The sequence below is a fragment of the Schistocerca cancellata genome, chromosome 1, assembly GCF_023864275.1.
Source record: "Schistocerca cancellata isolate TAMUIC-IGC-003103 chromosome 1, iqSchCanc2.1, whole genome shotgun sequence".
Taxonomy (NCBI): domain Eukaryota; kingdom Metazoa; phylum Arthropoda; class Insecta; order Orthoptera; family Acrididae; genus Schistocerca; species Schistocerca cancellata.
The window spans coordinates 1,237,879,413-1,237,897,040 of NC_064626.1; the positions used below are offsets into that span (position 1 = coordinate 1,237,879,413).

At 44.5% G+C, this 17,628-nt stretch overlaps 1 non-coding gene across 1 annotated transcript; it reads right to left on the reverse strand.

Moving 5' to 3' along the window:
• Nucleotides 1-3,244: 3,244 nt before the first annotated feature.
• On the reverse strand, nt 3,245-3,319 carry Trnat-ugu (transfer RNA threonine (anticodon UGU)). Its single transcript has one exon. It is a non-coding gene; the product is annotated as a tRNA-Thr (tRNA).
• Nucleotides 3,320-17,628: the final 14,309 nt, after the last annotated feature.

Here is a 17,628-nt window from a genome sequence, read left to right on the forward strand (position 1 = left end):
GTGGAAGGCAGTCGGGCTGCCACCTGGGGCAGGAACAGCCGCTGCGGGACGCATGTCGGTACACAGGGGCAGGCGCGGCTGTTGGCTCAGCTGGCCGCTTCGTCTGGTGCCACACGTGTGTCGGCTCGTCAAACAAGCGCGCAGTCACTCGCCGCCCCTGCCGCCTTCCATCGTCATTCTCATACACCACATAACTACTTCAGTCCTTCGCCACAAACACACCTTCTGTGGATCATTTTACTGGGCTGATGCTGTCCATGATTTGTATCCTTTGCTAATCATTTCATCTCTACTTAAGAGGCTCCGGAACGCCCTATACTTGCAATGTTAAAATAACGCTTATAAATTACATCTTTCCTCACAAAGTATTTGAGGTAGGAAGTTGAACTTTTTACAGATTATTTATTGGAATATGGGCTACAACTGAATACAGGGATTTTACAAAATTTTAGTTCAGTTATTAAAGATGATTTTTTTTCAATTGTAATGAAAATTCACAACATTTTTTGCAATTTTTTATTTATATATTCAAAAATATACAGTTTTTTGGAAAAAGGCTGTGTTAAATTATGCAGAAGGTACTGTGTAACATTTACTGAAAGTTTGAAACAAATATGTTTGGAAGATCCTTAGAAAACATGTAATTAGTATGAGAAAATAAAAGTTTTGGGAATCGAGCGACAAAGATTGGATTAACTTTTTAGTGCATTCCAGGTCCATAGGATGGATTATCTTCATCCTCTACAAAGTCCTCCTCCAGCTTCCTCTTGTTCCTCCTCCTGTTTACTCTTGCTTGTATTTATAGACTCTTTACAGCCCTGTCTGCAGCCCGAAGGCGTTCCTTGTCTAAAGCAAGCATCGCTCGTACCATGTTAGAACCTATCTTCATTCCCATATTTCTAAATACCTTGCACCTTACAATGTTGCCATCATTGAATGTCGCAACAGCATCATACACACCAAAGTGAAGTGTTTCTATTCCAACAAATACAGTCTTGGGGATTCTCGACCATATAACACTATTTACACTTTCATCGGGGTTTTGAGTTTTTCCGTGAATACACTTTTTCAACAGTTCAGGTGCTGCTAAGTCTCTGAAAATAGGTTAGCCACAACACATACTTTATCTCACATCACTAAAATGTACCTGATGAACACGGACGTTAATAATAACACCATTTGACAGCAGTTTAACAGCGCCACAGTGGGTCACGCCCATGTAGAACACATTTCAAAAAAAAAAATAAAAATAGTTGTAATCTTCGGAATTCAATAAATTATGTATCTATTAAAAGGTAATAGTCTGCAGATTCAGAAAACGCAAAAAAGTAAAAATTGAACTTTTCATGATTTTGAGCCTTTCCGGAGCCCCTTAACACTGGTAAGCCAAAACGATGACCACGTGCTTAACAGAGAAACGTTGAGCTCTGGAACGCAATACAGCCGCGATTATACGTGTCACGGATTCGACAATCCTTGGTAAGTTTTTGGACGTACGTGACACCGAGTGTCTACGCACAAATCACGCAAGTTCTTTAAATTACTCGCTGATGGTCTAAGGGTGCAGAGCTGGCGCCCGGTAGCATGCCAGATGTGCTCTATCCGGTTCACATCATACGAATTTGATGACAAAGACTTCCACGTGAGCTAACTGTCGTGCTCCCGTACCGCTGTATCATGATGGTGGCCTTGTGACATGGACAGTTGTCCAGCTGACCAGATGTCAAGCGTGAAGTGGTTCATGCCGTCCACAGCAATATTCACTTAGAACTCAGCTGTGCCTTCGATTACTACCAGGTGCCACATGGAGACCCAGGTGAATGTCTCCCACTGCCCAATACTGCCCCCAATTATCTGCCACACAGGCTTGTTTAGGGCACCCTATCGCCTGGATGACGGCGTGTCCGCTGGCGAGCATCGACCTGGTGCAGCAAGAAGCGTTATTCACCCGACGAGGCGACACGTTTCTGTTTATCCACAGTCGAGTGCCGATGATCCTGTGAACATGATGTCGTCAGGTCAAGATAGGAACGTGTAGCGTTTATCTACTGCGGAGACCCATGCTAACAATATATATAAATGACCTACTAGATAGTGTCGGAAGTTCCATGCGGCTTTTCGCGGATGATGCTGTAGTATACAGAGAAGTTGCAGCATTAGAAAATTGTAGCGAAATGCAGGAAGATCTGCAGCGGATAGGCACTTGGTGCAGGGAGTGGCAACTGACCCTTAACATAGACAAATGTAATGTATTGCTAATACATAGAAAAAAGGATCCTTTATTGTATGATTATATGATAGCGGAACAAACACTGGTAGCAGTTACTTCTGTAAAATATCTGGGAGTATGCGTGCGGAACGATTTGAAGTGGAATGATCATATAAAATTAATTGTTGGTAAGGCGGGTACCAGGTTGAGATTCATTGGGAGAGTCCTTAGAAAATGTAGTCCATCAACAAAGGAGGTGGCTTACAAAACACTCGTTCGACCTATACTTGAGTATTGCTCATCAGTGTGGGATCCGTACCAGATCGGGTTGACGGAGGAGATAGAGAAGATCCAAAGAAGAGCGGTGCGTTTCGTCACAGGGTTATTTGGTAACCGTGATAGCGTTACGGAGATGTTTAACAAACTCAAGTGGCGGACTCTGCAAGAGAGGCGCTCTGCATCGCGGTGTAGCTTGCTCGCCAGGTTTCGAGAGTGTGCGTTTCTGGATGAGGTATCGAATATATTGCTTCCCTCTACTTATACCTCCCGAGGAGATCACGAATGTAAAATTAGAGAGATTAGAGCGCGCACAGAGGCTTTCAGACAGTCGTTCTTCCCGCGAACCATACGCGACTGGAACAGGAAAGGGAGGTAATGACAGTGGCACGTAAAGTGCCCTCCGCCACACACCGTTGGGTGGCTTGCGGAGTATAAATGTAGATGTAGATGTAGATGTTTAGGGCACCCTATCGCCTGGATGACGGCGTGTCCGCTGGCGAGCATCGACCTGGTGCAGCAAGAAGCGTTATTCACCCGACGAGGCGACACGTTTCTATTTATCCACAGTCGAGTGTCGATGATCCTGTGACCATGATGTCGTCAGGTCAAGATAGGAACGTGTAGCGTTTTTCTACTGCGGAGACCCATGGTAACAGTGTGCATTGAACGGAGTCCTTAGAGGCAATGATAATTAAATAAAGACTCTACGCTGCCGACAGGCGTTGATGTACGTCAACGAGCACAGTTGGAAATCTGTGCCCCGACCGGGACTCGAACCCGGGATCTCCTGCTTACATGGCAGACGCTCTATCCATCTGAGCCACCGAGGGCACAGAGCATAGTGCGACTGCAGGGATTTATCCCTTGCACGCTCCCCGTGAGACCCACATTTCCAGCTTAATGTCCACACACTACATTGCTAGTGCCCCTGCCCATTACACTCATTACTCGTGGCAGACAATCTTCCCGAGTCCCGTAAGAGTTCGGGCAATGCGTGTGCATCCATTACAGAAGAAGAAAGTCAATGGCCGGTTAGCTTTACCTATATATGAAGATGGTATCTGTTCTTTCGGACATGAACAGATACGGAAAGAACAGCTACGGAAAGAACAGATACCATCTTCATATATCCTTAGATGCACTTGTGCTGCACCAGCGATGTACTCTGTCGTCAGAACAGCCACACGTCGCCGTCTGTTCTGCGTTACAGAGTGGGCAAGCCTCTGACCTCCCTGTTGTGTTCCTTCTCGTGGTTTCGCTGTCTTCTAGCGAGCTTCTGTAGATGCTTGCGACGATAGCATGCGAAAGGTCGACCAGCTTCGCAGTTGCCAAGATGCTCGTTCCCAGGCATCGGGCTATGACAGTCTCCCTTCTGTCCATTCGTCTCTATTCCACTGAAGATCCAAGCCAACTGGTACACCTCCCTAATATCGTGTAGGGCCCCCGAGAACACGCAGAAGTGCCGCAACACGACGTGGCATGGACTCGATTAGTGTCTGAAGTAGTGCTGGAGGGAATTGACACCATGAGTACTGCAGAGCTGTTCATAAATCGAGTACGAGCGGGAGGAGATCTCTTCTGAACAACACGTTGCAAGGCATCTCAGATATGTTCAATGATGTTCGTGTCTGGGAAGTTTGGTGGCCAGCGGAATAGTGTAAACTCACAAGAGTGTTCCACGAGCCACTCTGTAGCAATTCTGGATTTGTGGGGTGTCGCATTGTCCTGCTGGAATTGCCCAAGTCCGTCGGAATGCACAACGGACAGGAATGGATGCTTACATGCGTGTCACCTCTCATAGTCATATCTATACGTATTAGGGACCGCATATCACTCCAACTGCAGACGCCCCACACCATTACAGATCCACCACCAAATTGAACAGTCACCTACTGACACGCATGGTCCATGGATTCACGAGGTTGTCTCCATACGCTTACACTTCCATACGCTCGATACAATTTGAAACGAGACTCGTCCGACCAGGCAACATGTTTCCAGCCACCGACAGTCCAGTGTCGGTGTTGACGGGCCCAGGCGAGGCGCCGGCCGCAGTGGCCGAGCGGTTAAAGGCACTACAGTCTGGAACCGCACGACCGCTACGGTCGCAGGTTCGAATCCTGCCTCGGGCATGGATGTGTGTGATGTCCTTAGGTTAGTTAGGTTTAAGTAGTTCTAAGTTCTAGGGGACTTATGACCACAGCAGTTGTGTCCCATAGTGCTCAGAGCCATTTTTGAACCAGGCGAGGCGTAAAACTTTGTGTCGTGCAGTCATCGAGGATACATGAGTGGGCCTTCGGCTCCGAAAGCCCGTATCGATGATGTTTCGTTGATTGTTTCTCGTGCTGACACTTGTTTATGACCCAACATTGAAATCTGCAGCAATTTGAGGAAAGACTGAACTTCTGTCACGCTGAACGACTCACTGCAGTCGCCGTTGGTCCCGTTCTTGCAGCATGTTTTCCGGCCGCAGCTATGTCGGAGATTTACTGTTCTACCGGATTCCTGATATTCACGGTAAACTCGTGAAATTGTAGTACGGGAAAACCTCACTTCATCGCTACCTCGGAGGGGCTGTGTCCCATCGCTCGTGCGCAGTCTATGACACCACGTTAAATGCCGGCCAGTGTGGCCACGCGGTTAAAGGCGCTTCAGTCTGGAACCGCGCGACCGCTACGGTCGCAGGTTCGAATCCTGCCTCGGGCATGGATGTGTGTGATGTCCTTAGGTTAGTTAGGTTTAAGTAGTTCTAAGTTCTAGGGGACTGATGACCTCAGATGTTAAGTCCCATAGTACTCAGAGCCATTTGAACCATTTTGAACACCACGTTAAAACTAACTTAAATCTTGATAAACTCCATTGTAGCAGCAGAAACCGATCTAACAACTGCAACAGACACTTGTTGTCTTATATAGGCGTTGGCGACCGCAGCGCCGTATTCTGCCTGTTTATATATCTCTGTATTTGAGTACGCATGCCTATACCAGTTTCTTTGGCGCTTCAGTGTATGTTTTTTCCTTAACGCGCCACTTGCCCGGAACGCCACCGAGACGGGATTCAGTCTTGCAGCTGACAGTGGTTATTATATATCTGCTCGTCAATGTCAGTGTTAGACCTAACGCATTAAATAACTTTTATCTGCCCCAACTATTTTTTGCCATATACTACTCCTAGCAACCCCCGATTGTTCCGCTAACCTGGTTACGGTATTCCATATACTTGTTTTAAAATTTAAGTTGCTGGTATCTCCATTGCTATCGCGCAGAGAAGGCATTGATTGTGTCTTGCCGCTAACATACTTCACATACGACCAGAATTTGTGTGGATTTTCTGCCACACTTCGAGTCAAAGTTCCGTTGTACAAACTATTATAATCATCTCGCATTGAAATCCGAACTAAATATCGTGCTTCTGTAAAGGATCGCCAATATTGGAGATTTTGCGTCCGTTTAAATTTGGCATGTTTTTTTCGTTGTTTCTGCAACAGTGTTCTGAACCGTTTTGTGTACCAAGGAGGACCAGCTCCGTCGTTTATTATTTCATTTGGTATAAATCTCTCAACTGCTGCTGGTACTATTTCTTTGAATTGAAGCCTCATCTGGTCTTCACTTACAGTGTTAATTTGGAAGGAGTGGAGATTGTCTCTCAGGAAAGCGTCAAGTGAATTTTTATCTGCTTTCTTTTTTTTTTAAATAGGTCTCTTCGCCAACTGATGACTTTTTATTTTGTGACCTATTTAGAATCAGCGTAGTACTGTTTGTTTTATGCAATATGGTCGCCTGATGCATGTAAGACATTTTTGTTGAATCTTCAGTCAAGTATAAAGGCTCGTGACATCCGATCGAACTTACCCCAGACAGTGTTCGCGGCCAATAATGCCACATGGTCATTTCATTTCACAGCCAGTCGCAGGTTATTTTATGAATAGTCCTCGTAATAAAGTTTTTTACGATTTATTGCAGTTATCTCTTGAGTTTTTATAATGTCGAAAACACCCAGTATAGCTAACATAACGAAACATTTTTCAGGTCGAAGAGTGGACATTTCGTATTGTTACTTAAATACCGAGTGGTCAAAAAGTCAGTATAAATTTGAAAACTGAATAAATCACGGAATAATGTAGCTAGAGAGGTACAAATTGACACACATGCTTGGAATTACATGGGATTTTGTTAGAACAAAAAACAAAATTACAAAAGTTCAAAAAATGTCCGACAGATTCCGCTTCAGCTGATCAGAATAGCAATAATTAGCATAACAAAGTAAGACAAAGCGAAGATGATGTTGTTTACAGGAAATGCTCAATATGTCCACCATCATTCATCAACAATAGCTGTAGTCGAGGAATAATGTTATGAACAGCACTGTAAAGCATGTCTGGAGCTAGAGTGAGGCATTGGCGTCGGATGTTGTCTTTCAGCATCCCTAGAGATGTCGGTCGATCACGATACACTTGTGACTTCAGGTAACCTCAAAGCCAATAAGCGCACGGACTGATGTCTGGGGACTTGGGAGGCCAAGCATGACGAAAGTGGCGGCTGAGCACACGATCATCACCAAACGACGCGCACAAGAGATCTTTCACGCGTCTAGCAATATGAGGTGGAGCGCCATCCTGCATAAACATCGTACATTGCAGCAGGTGTTTATCAGCCAGGCTGGGGATGATGCGATTCTGTAACATATCGGTGTACCTCTCACCCGTCACGGTAGCAGTTACAAAACCAGAATCAAGAATTTCCTCGAAGAAAAAAGGCCCGATAACGGTAGATGTGGTAAATCCAACCCGTACCGTGACTTTCTCGTCGTGCAATGGAGTTTCCACGACAGTTTTAGGATTTTCGGTAGCCCAAATTCTGCAGTTGTGGGCGTCGGCAGACCCTCGGAGCGTGAAATGAGCTTCGTCAGTCCACAACACGTTACTCAACCAATCGTCATCTTCCGCCATCTTTTGAAACGCCCACACCGCAAATGCCCTCCGCTTCACTAAATCACCAGGTAACAAACAGTTCATGATGCCGATGGATTTTGTACGGATAGCATCGGAGGGTACGCCTAAGTGCCAACCAAACAGTAGTGTATGGAATGCCGGTGCGACGAGCGATTGCACGAGCGTTGACTTCTCCGTGCATAGACGAACCCGCTATTTCTTCCTGAACTGTCTCAGCAGAATTACGGCTTGTGCTCGGTCGGCCACTACGGGGTCTATCGTCTAAACAACCCGTGGCTTCGAACTTCGAAATCATTCTCGCCACAGCTGCATTTGTCAACGGACCTTTACCCGTTCGAATCCCCTTCCTATGGCGATAGGATCGTAACGCTGAACTAGCACATTCCCCATTCTGATAATACAGCCTCACTAAAAGCGCCTTTCCAGGTAACGTCAACATGCTGCGACTGCTGGCGCATCTGATTCTCTCTCTCTCAGTACAGCTCCTTTGATATACGATTGTCATGCGCAGTCATTGACGTTTTGCTGTCCAGCGCCATCTGTCGGACATTTTGTGAACTTCTTTTTTTTTGTTTCCAATAAAACTCCATGTCATACCAAGCATGTGTGTCAAGTTTTACCTCTCTATCTACATTATTCCGTGGTTTATTAAGTTTTTTAAATTTATACTGACTTTTTGATAGCCCGGTATGTAACCACTCTAGTTGGAGCTTCTCACCACTGACAAATTTGAGACGATTAGTTGAAAACCAATCAGCAGCTTCGCAGTTCGTACGTGGCGGTGCGCCTCGCACAGACCCGCCAGAAGCGGTGTGCGTCGGCGCGGCCGGCGCAATGGAGCTCCTCTCGTCTGCAGGTCGAATTATAATTAACGCACTACTCGGGGGCATCGACCGCGCCGCACTCGTATTTATACCGGGCGTCGAGTTGCGCTGATCGATTGTTCCAATCAGACAGCGAGGGGTGGGGGGAGGAGGAGGGGGGGGCAAGGAGCGGGGAGGAGGATCACCAGAGAATCGGCCGAGGGCAAAGCGGCACGCCGGAGTCCCTCCGTGTGTTACCAACCTCGCTCGTTCTTCAACGGCGTGTAGATTATCTCTGCTGTTCAAGTACGCGTGCCGAGAGTGCATAACTTAGCAGTACTACTGTACGGTGCAAATATAGCACGAAATCAAGTAATTAGAGCATATTCCCTGAACGGTTTTGTGACTGGGTTCGGGACTTTGTGGCACAGAGAAGTCAAAGTGTCGTCCTTACGGGGCTCCGGAACGCCCTATACTTGCAATGTTAAAATAACGCTTATAAATTACATCTTTCCTCACAAAGTATTTGAGGTAGGAAGTTGTACTTTTTACAGATTATTTATTGGAATATGGGCTACAACTTAACACAGGCATTTTACAAAATTTTAGTTCAGTTATTAAAGATGATTTTTTTTTCAATTGTAATGAAAATTCACAACTTTTTTTGCAATTTTTTATTTATATATTCAAAAATATACAGTTTTTTGGAAAAAGGCTGTGTTAAATTATGCAGAAGGTACTGTGTAACATTTACTGAAAGTTTGAAACAAATATGTTTGGAAGATCCTTAGAAAACATGTAATTAGTATGAGAAAATAAAAGTTTTGGGAATCGAGCGACAAAGATTGGATTAACTTTTTAGTGCATTCCAGGTCCATAGGATGGATTATCTTCATCCTCTGCAAACTCCTCCTCCAGCTTCCTCTTGTTCCTCCTCCTGTTTACTCTTGCTTGTATTTCTAGACTCTTTACAGCCCTGTCTGCAGCCCGAAGGCGTTCCTTGTCTAAAGCAAGCATCGCTCGTACCATGTTAGAACCTATCTTCATTCCCATATTTCTAAATACCTTGCAGCTTACAATGTTGCCATCATTGAAAGTCGCAACAGCATCATACACACCAAAGTGAAGTGTTTCTATTCCAACAAATACAGTCTTGGGTATTCTCGACCATATAACACTATTTACACTTTCATTGGGGTTTTGAGTTTTTCCGTGAATACACTTTTTCAACAGTTCAGGTGCTGCTACGTCTCTGAAAATAGGTTTTATCACCTCCATTATTGCATGAGGCAGACTATGCTTACGAGTGTACACTTCACCAGTTAGCAATCCTTAATAATAACACCATTTGACAGCAGTTTAACAGCGCCGCAGTGGGTCACGCCCATGTAGAACACATTTAAAAAAAAAATTAAAAATAGTTGTAGCCTTCGGAATTGAATAAATTATATATCTATTAAAAGGTAATAGTCTGCAGATTTAGAAAACGCAAAAAAGTAAAAATTGAACTTTTCATGATTTTGAGCCTTTCCGGAGCCCCTTAAGGGACCGAAATCGTCAAATGGAAATTTCATTGCGTGACTAGTGGTTGGGTAATGTCGGGGGCTCCGTTAGTATGTTTCTGTACTTTAAAGGAAATTCACAGCTCTAGATAATTGTAGCGAAATGGCGGAACACCTGTAGAGGATCGAAGTCTGGTGTCTGAACTGGTAGTTTAATAGGGTGCGGCCCCTCCACGCCCACATCGGCACGATGGCCAGTACAAAAGGTCTACTGCCATCTCTGCATTGTGGTTAGTTTTCACAAGTAAGGTCTTCGCAGGATGTGGGTACTGCGATGTTTGCGTGCATCTGGTTGTGATTAACCATTAACACGCACTCATCTGGAGATCGATTGGGCCGAAAACTGAATGAAGGGTAGCGGTTTGAAAGGCGGATGAAAAAAAGTGCCAAGGAAAAAACAGCCTCTGTTATAGTGTTGTCAGGTAGTAAGAGCAGTGGCAGATCGCTTGCTATCTGCGACAGCCTGGCTGATATCTTTGACGCTGCGAGGCGTTGTCCTAACAGCTGCGTACCGGCGTTGTCTTCTGGGCCAGCATCAGCATACCTGTGACAATTGGGTTCATCGTCGGTTAGTGTCCGATACGTCATACATTGGACCCACAGTGTAGGGTAGTGTTGGCGCCTTGTTTGTGAGTTAGTGTGCTCCCCTGCTGTTGCCTGGTGGTCGCATGTGGTAGCAGATGGCATATCCAGTCAGTATTACTGATAAGCTGCCCGCATCTCGTGGTCGTGCGGTAGCGTTCTCGCTTCCCACGCCTGGGTTCCCGGGTTCGATTCCCGGCGGGGCCAGGAATTTTCTCTGCCTCGTGATGGCTGGGTGTTGTGTGCTGTCCTTAGGTTAGTTAGGTTTAAGTAGTTCTAAGTTCTAGGGGACTGATGACCATAGATGTTAAGTCCCATAGTGCTCAGAGCCATTTGAACCATTTTTGAACTGATAAGCTGGGGCTCGCCGATGTTGTCACTTGAAGTGTGTGTTAGCTCGCCATAGGTGTTTCTGCCCAAGCTTGCAATATCATGCTTCCACCAATGTTTGTGATCATATTTCCGCAGAGTAAGGATTTATTTATTTAATCGTATGGCTAGGGCCCCCCATCGGGCAGACCGTTCGCCGGGTTGCGGTCTTTCAATTTGACGCCACTTCGGCGACCTGCAGTCGATGAGGATGATAGGATGATGATGAGGACAGCACAACACCCAGTCCCCGGGCGGAAAAAATTCCCCGACCCAGCCGGAAATCGAAGCCGAGCGCAGAGGATTGACAATCCGTCACACTGATCATTCAGCTAGCGGGTGCGGACAGAGTAAGGATAAAAGAATTGTTCGAGTGTCTCGAGTTCCAGTATAGTCGTGTGGCTAGTTTTTTTGAATACTTCATTGAGGATTTCAAGGCGGTAGTTAGCTCAACGTAAACGTTTTCAGTGTCTGACAAGAAAAGTGAAGCACCACCCCTAATGCGTGAACGCATGCACTGATTCGTGATTCGGCTGTGAAAGTTGTTGTCAAGCTGACCCACAACTGTCGTTCAAAATGGTTCAAATGTCTCTGAGCACTATGGGACTTAAATGCAGAGGTCATCAGTCCCCTAGAACTTGGAACTACTTGAACCTAACTAACCTAAGGACATCACACACATCCATGCCCGAGGCAGGATTCGAACCTGCTGTAAGTAGGCTGTTTATGTTTTCTTACTGGCAACGTTACGTAGCGCTCTGTACGAAAATCACTGGCTGTGCTGTGTGCAGTCTGTGGCTAGTTTGCATTGTTGTCTGCCATTGTAGTGTTGGGCAGCAGGACGTGAACAGCGCGTAGCGTTGCGCAGTTGGAGGTGAGCCGCCAGCAGTGGTGGATGTGGGGAGAGAGATGGCGGAGTTTTGATAATTTGTAATACTGGATATTATGAACTACTATATATATTATGACTGTTAAGGTAAATACATTGTTTGTTCTCTATTAAAATCTTTCAATTGCTAACTATGTCTATCAGTAGTTAGTGCCTTCTGTAGTTTGAATCTTTTATTTAGCTGGCAGTAGTGGCGCTCGCTGTATTGCAGTTGTTCGAGTAACGAAGATTTTTGGTGAGGTAAGTGATTTGTGAAAGGTACAGGTTAATGTTAGTCAGGGCCATTCCTTTGTAGGGATTTTTGATAGTCAGATTGCGTTGCGCTAAAATTATTGTGTGTCAGTTTAAGCACAGTCGTGTATAATTGTTCTAAGGGGACGTTTCACTGCAACCGTAGACAACTGTCGTAAGTGGTCGTTGAAATTCTACTTACTTTTACAGCTAAGTCCGAGCTGTGCCACACATTATTGGGGACAGATCTTGGGATCATGCTGCCAAAGAAAGTACCTCAACATCAAGCCGACGGTTCATAGAGACCTTCTCTCACGTGTGGACGAGCACTATCCTGTTGGAAAGTGGCACCACAGTACTGTCGCATGGCAGGTATCATATGACGACGCTATGCTATCCGAGTTCCCTCAGTCACTACCGACCGTGACCTATAGTCACAGCCAGATGACTCCCCACACAATGACCAAGGAGTAGCACCGCTACGCCTCTCCGAATCATTGCAAGAGTGGGACCACCGTCCCACGTCGCCGAGATGCGAATGTATTGCAGAACAGCGATTAATCGCTGCACACAGTGCGACGCCATTCATCCGTAGTCCATGGTTCCTGCTCAAGGGGTCAGTCCAAACACAGCCGTTAGATGTTACTTGTATTTCAGGTTCTCATAATTAATAGCAGACTTACTTCATATTGGTTGCATTTGATAGTGGTGACAGAGCTTTACCGAAAATAGTCGTGTAAACTTTCTGTAATTTACTGCGACTATGGTTTGACTACTGTCGCAACTTACCTACAACAAGTAAAGCCTATATTCATCTGTGAAAATGGACTCAATAAGCAACCTGAGCTATTAGTAATCGGAATATGGCCAGCATGACACTCTGTGCGTTTTCTGTGAGTGTCACTTTCACTGTATATTTGTCTTCAACAGATCGTTACATGTTAAAACTTAACATTTGGATAAGCTATCAGACTGCGTATTTGGTCCGCCGCTCGTGGTCTCGCGGTAGCGTTCTCGCTTCCCGACCACGGGGTCCCGGGTTCGATTCCCGGCGGGGTCAGGGATTTTTCACCTGCCTCGAGCTGACTGGGTGTTTGTGTTGTCCTCATCATTTCATCATCATCCAGGGAAGTGGCGAAATTGGACTGAGTGAAGATTGGGTAATTGTACGGGCGCTGATAACCACGCAGTTGAGCGCCCCACAAGCCAAACATCATCATCAGCATCAAGACTGCGTATTTGAATATGAAAAACTGCAGGAACAAATGAACGTGTAGCCCTGACTTGCCAGTGTTAAATACTACATAATTTAAACATAGTATTTGCAATACATATTTACACTAGACAATACATCGTATACAGTTTCATGTGTTAAGTAAGCGAAGAAATTCATAGCATTATTAGTATTTAATAATCACTTTCTGAATATAGCAGGTGAACTAAATAGAAACCTAGTCCCAACAGGGAATCATATAGCGCTCGTACAAAAAAGTGTTCCGAAACTTACCTGAAATGCTCCCCCATGATACTGACAAGAGGGAGATTGAGTTAATAATTAAATCACTAAAGACCAAGAACTCTCATGGATATGACGGGGTATCTAGCAGAATACTGAAGTATTGTTCCATGTATGTTAGCCCAGTACTTAGCCATATCTGTAACTTTTCCTTTAGGAGTGGTCGGTTTCCTGACCGATTAAAGTACTCGGTAGTGAAGCCACTTTATAAAAAGGAAGACAGGGATAATGTTGATAATTATAGACCTATTTCTATGCCATCGGTGTTTGCTAAAGTTATCGAGAGGGTTGTATATACAAGGTTACTGCAGCATTTAAATTCACATAATTTGCTGTCAAATGTACAGTTTGGTTTTAGAAATGGCTTAACAACTGAAAATGCTATAATCTCTTTTCTCTGTGAGGTTTTGGACGGATTAAATAAAAGGTTGCGAACGTTAGGTGTTTTCTTTGATTTAACGAAGGGTTTTGACTGTGTTGACCACAAAATATTACTGCAGAAGTTGGACCATTATGGAGTAAGGGGAGTAGCTTACAATTGGTTAGCCTCTTACTTTAAGAACAGAAAGCAGAAGGTAATTCTCCTCAATATTGAGAGTGGTAATGATGTTCAGTCCCAATAGGCCACTGTTAAATGGGGCGTTCCTCAAGGATCGGTGCTGAGGCCACTGCTGTTTCTTATTTATATAAATGATATGCCTTCTAGTATTACAGGTGATTCAAAAATATTTCTGTTTGCTGATGACACCAGCTTGGTAGTGAAGGATCTTGTGTGTAATATTGAAACATTATCAAATAATGTAGTTCGTGAAATAAGTTCGTGGCTTGTGGAATATAATTTGATGTTAAATCACAGTAAGACTCAGTTTTTACAGTTTCTAACTCACAATTCAACAGGAACCGATATTTTGATCAGACAGAATGGGCCTATTATAAGCGAGACGGAACAGTTCAAGTTCCTAGGCGTTCGGATAGATAGTAAGCTCTTGTGGAAAGCCCATGTTCAGGATCTTGTTCAGAAACTAAAAGCTGCTTTATTTACCATTAGAACAGTATCTGAAATAAGTGACAGTTCAACAGGAAAAGTAGTCTACTTCGCATATTTTCATACGCTTATGTCATATGGTATTATTTTTTGGGGTAAATCTTCTGATTCAAAAAGGGTATTTTTGGCAGAAAAACGGGCTGTTCGAACTATGTGTGGTGTAGGTTCGAGAACCTCTTGTCGACCCCTATTCAATAGTCTGGGAATTCTGACATTGCCCTCACAGTATATATTTTCTTTAATGTCGTTTGCTGTTAGCAATATTAGCTTATTCCCAAGAGTTAGCAGCTTTCACTCAGTTAATACTAGTCAGAAATCAAACCTGCATGTGGAATGCACTTCCTTGACTCTTGTGCATAAAGGAGTGCAGTATTCTGCTGCATCCATTTTCAATAAGCTACCACAAGAACTCAAAAATCTTAGCAGTAGCCCAAACACTTTTAAGTCTAAACTGAAGAGTTTCCTCATGGCTCACTCCTTCTATTCTGTCGAGGAGCTCCTGGAAGAGCTGAAAAATTAAGCAAATTCCCGTGTTACATTGTTGATTTTCTTTATTTAAACTTACGAATTGTCGCCTGAATATGACAAACTGCCTATTGGCTTCTGTCTCGGGTTCTTCGGCCGACGTTCATCTAATGATTTTTCTGACGTTTCGCCAGCACCAGTGGCTGGCATTGTCAAAGCTTCACCCTCCATTGCCGGTGGTGAACTGGAGGCGAGTTCGCGGCCGCAGGCTATATGTACCTGGCGCGCCAACGTCAGAGGGCTTCTCCGCGGTCATTTCCGGTGCGGTTCTCCTCTTGCTACCTGCGACGGTCGTTCGCTGCAGTACGGCAAGCCAGGATCCGTTTACCTTAAGGCTTTCCTCTTTCTTGTTGAAACTGTTCGCGTGTTTTTGGATTTCTACAGCTTCTCTGAACAGGCGCGTGTGATAGTGCTTCTCTACAGAGAGAACTTCCGTGTCGGCGAATTTTATTACGTGGTCCGTCTCATTCAGTGCGTGCTCTGCCACGACCGATTCCTCCACCTGCCCCAACCTGCAATGTCCTTTATGCTCTTTGTTCCTTCGCCGACACGGAAGTTCTGTCTGTAGAGAAGCACTATCACACGCACTTGTTCAGAGAAGGTGTAGAAATCCAAAAACACGCGAACAGTTTCAACAAGAAAGAGGAAAACCTCAAGGTAAACGGATTCTGGCTTCCCGTACTGCAGCGAACGACCGTCGCAGGTAGCAAGAGGAGAACCGCACCGGAAATGACCGCGGAGAAGCCCTCGGACGTTGGCGCGCCAGGTACATATAGACTGCGGCCGCGAACTCGCCTCCAGTTCACCACAGGCAATGGAGGGTGAAGCTTTGACAATGCCAGCCACTCGTGCTGGCGAAACGTCAGAAAAATCATTAGATGAACGTCAGCCGAAGAACCCGAGACAGAAGCCAATAGGCAGTTTGTCAACAAGTGGCCACGAAAGCCTTAACAATTTCGCCTGAATTTGTTTTTTATATTTCATTTTATCTGTTTCTACTATCGTGTTATAATTTCATGTATTGACTCGTTCCATGAGCATGGAGACTTCTCCTTAATGTGGTCCCACGGAACAATAAATAAATAAATAAAATAAACAAATAAAGCAAGGACTGCGTTGTAGCGTCACAACCCTACTTACAGCCTTACCAACCTGGGCAGCGCGTCGTTCTCATTTCCGACACTCGCCTCACACACGATGTTCAACAAACAACACAAAAATGTGGAAACGCGTTGTGCTCTCTCACTATAGTTCAATTCTTTTATCTTGGCGGTTCGCGCATGCCCGCCCAGACGCCGGAGATTGCTGCGTTGCCAGTTGTACGCGTTAAGAGCGTTTAGGGGGGAGCGCGCAGTTTATGAGGTAAGGCCACCACAGCCGCATTAACTCTTTCGCTGCTACAGAGACGTGCTCCCCGCATTCCGCGATTTTATCATTGACCTGCTCGTCTGTGCAGACACAAGGTGTTTCGACTGCTTTGACACACTTTATCATTCGATTTCACAAAAACTATTTGGCCCAAAAATTTTATTTTTACACATCTTCTTGACTGATACCTTCCTCCCATAAATGACTTAATTTTGTTTCGAAGTTCAACGCAGTTATTGTGCAACATTAGATGTAGTAAATCATTGCACGAAATTTGAAGAGTTTGCAGAGTTAAAGTCCATAGCGTATACTTTCCATATGGTCGATTTTAGTTGCCACTAGAAATTTTAAAAAAATTACATTCAAACGAATAAAATTCATGAAGTAATACACTTTGATATTGTTTTTTAAATAAAGAAAATATTAAACACCAAACAAGATTTGAACTCACAACCTTCGACTTAGCAGGCATACACTTTCACCATGACGCTATCGTAGCTCATCGAGCAATACATCTCCCAGAGGACTTTAAAATACCACGCAAAATACCGACAAACACTGGTTGCATGACTACGAATTACTCACGTTTCGTCGAAGTACAAAAGGAAATATTAATTACCGCTGTTCTTTATTGCGAAAAACCGGTTAGTGAGAATGGTACAAACGCCTTTCCTTGCTATCGCCTGAATTAGGAGGCTTATTGCTTGTTTGGTTTAATTAATTAATAGAATATGAAGCAATTGGTATAAAGAATGCTTTTTCCAAACTTTCTATAAAAGAAAGTCTGCTATCAAGACACTGCTTTCGTTCAATTACTTTATTTACGAATGAACGTTTCTAAAACTGAAGACACTCATCCATGCTCTGCACTGCAGTCGAGATGTAGCAACGTCGTTCTCTGTTCATTGGCTGACTGTGTTTTGTGACGTCAGATGCGCAGAACGAACCTAAACTCGGCCGCCGTCATAAACGACGCGCACTTTAGGGCGGAATCAGTTCGCCGAAAAAGCGGTTAGTGAGAATGGTAGAAACGCCTTTCCTTGCTATCGCTTGAATTAGGAGGCTTATTGCTTGTTTGGTTTAATTAATTAATAGAATATGAAGCAATTGGTATAAAGAATGCTTTTTCCAAACTTTCTATAAAAGAAAGTCTGCTATCAAGACACTGCTTTCGTTCAATTACTTTATTTATGAATGAACGTTTCTAAAACTGAAGACACTCGTCCACGCTATGCACTGCAGTCGAGATCTGGCAACATCGTTCTCTGTTCATTGGCTGACTATGTTTTGTGACGTCAG